General features: G+C 35.9%; 1 non-coding gene across 1 annotated transcript; it reads right to left on the bottom strand.

Moving 5' to 3' along the window:
• Nucleotides 1-556: 556 nt before the first annotated feature.
• On the bottom strand, nt 557-661 carry LOC125089810 (U6 spliceosomal RNA). The gene has a single exon (XR_007124069.1). It is a non-coding gene; the product is annotated as a U6 spliceosomal RNA (small nuclear RNA).
• Between the last annotated feature and the right edge of the window lie 875 nt (nt 662-1,536).

Raw genomic sequence — 1,536 nt, 5'->3', positions numbered from 1 at the left:
TGACAAATGCATACACCTGTGTAACCAGACCATGTTAAGATACAGAATATAACCATACATAATCTCTGAAAGTTCCCTCATTTTCTTCCCAGCCAACACCCTTATACCTAAGGCAACCACTTTGTTAATTTTTTATCATATTAGTTACCATATATTAGCTATATTTAAAATGACACTTTTTTATGGGCATATATTTTCATTCTCTTGGATAAATACCTAGGAGTAGAATCCTATTTCATGGAACAGCTGTATATTTGTCTTTATAATACGTTGCCAAAGCACTTAACATCGTGCTATATCATTTTACACACCCACCACATAATAGTTCTAATTACTTTTCCAGCTTGGCAGCATTTGGTGTATCAGACATTTAAATTTCAGCCAAACTTCTAGTTCTGTAGGGTAATTTTATCATGGTTTTAACCTGATTTTCCTTAATGACAAATGTTCATTTTCTTATTTGGTTTTCTCGCTCTTCCTCTCTCTCTCTCCTTTTTTTTAAACTCCCATTTTACATCTCCCTTCGTGAAGTATCCAAGAGTTTTGCTCATTTCTTTCTAATATAGAATGCTCCACGAATTTGCATATCATCCTTGCACAGAGACCATGCTAATTTTCTCTATTGTGTTCCAATTTTAATATATGCGCTTGCAAAATGGGCATTTGTTCTCTTTTTTCTTTTTAAGATTTTAGAGACAGAGAGAGAGAGACCCAGCAGTGGGAAGAAGAGGGAGAGGGACAAGCAGACTCTGAACTGAGTGCAGAACCCCACAATGGATTGATCCCAACCCTGAAAGCAAGACCTGAGCGAAATCAAAACTCAGATGCTGAACCGCTTAACCAACTGAGCCTCTCAGGCACCCAGGTACTTGCTCTTTTTTATTTATTGGCTTATTTGTCATTTTATTGTCACATGGGATTTTTATGTATTTGATTTGGGTTTTTTTGTAAGCTATACATTTACAAATAATTTCTTCTAGGTTGTAGTGTACTTACTGATTTTTTTTAACAGTGTTATGTGGCAAGTAGCATTTTTTAAATTTAATGATGTTTGATTTTTTATTTACTCATTTAAATTTTTTTAAGGTGCTTTTGCCTTTTGTTTAAGAAATATTTGCCTGTAATCAAGTCATAAAGATATTCTCCTGTGTTTTATGAGATTTGTAGTTTTCGCCCTTTTTTTAAAGATTTTATTTATTTATTTGACAGACAGAGATCACAAGTAGGCAGAGAGGTGGGGGAGGCAGGCTCCCTGCTGAGCAGGGAGCCCAATGTGGGGCTCGATCCCAGGACCCTGGGATCATGACCTGAGCTGAAGGCAGAGCCTTAACCCCCTGAGCCACCCAGGTGCCCCAAGTTTTTGCTTTTTATGTTTAGGTATATGATCTATCACAAATTAAGTTTTGTATGTGGCATGAGGTAGGGGTTAATATACTTTGTGACACAAATGAGATATATGATATTCTAAATACTTGTTGAAAAACCTTATTTTACTGAATAGCTTTGGCAACCTCGTCCAAAATAATTGGCCAAATA

The sequence above is a fragment of the Lutra lutra genome, chromosome 1 (genome assembly GCF_902655055.1).
Source record: "Lutra lutra chromosome 1, mLutLut1.2, whole genome shotgun sequence".
NCBI lineage: Eukaryota > Metazoa > Chordata > Mammalia > Carnivora > Mustelidae > Lutra > Lutra lutra.
Note: the sequence above shows the minus strand (reverse complement) of the source record. Positions and strands in the feature narration are given on the sequence as shown.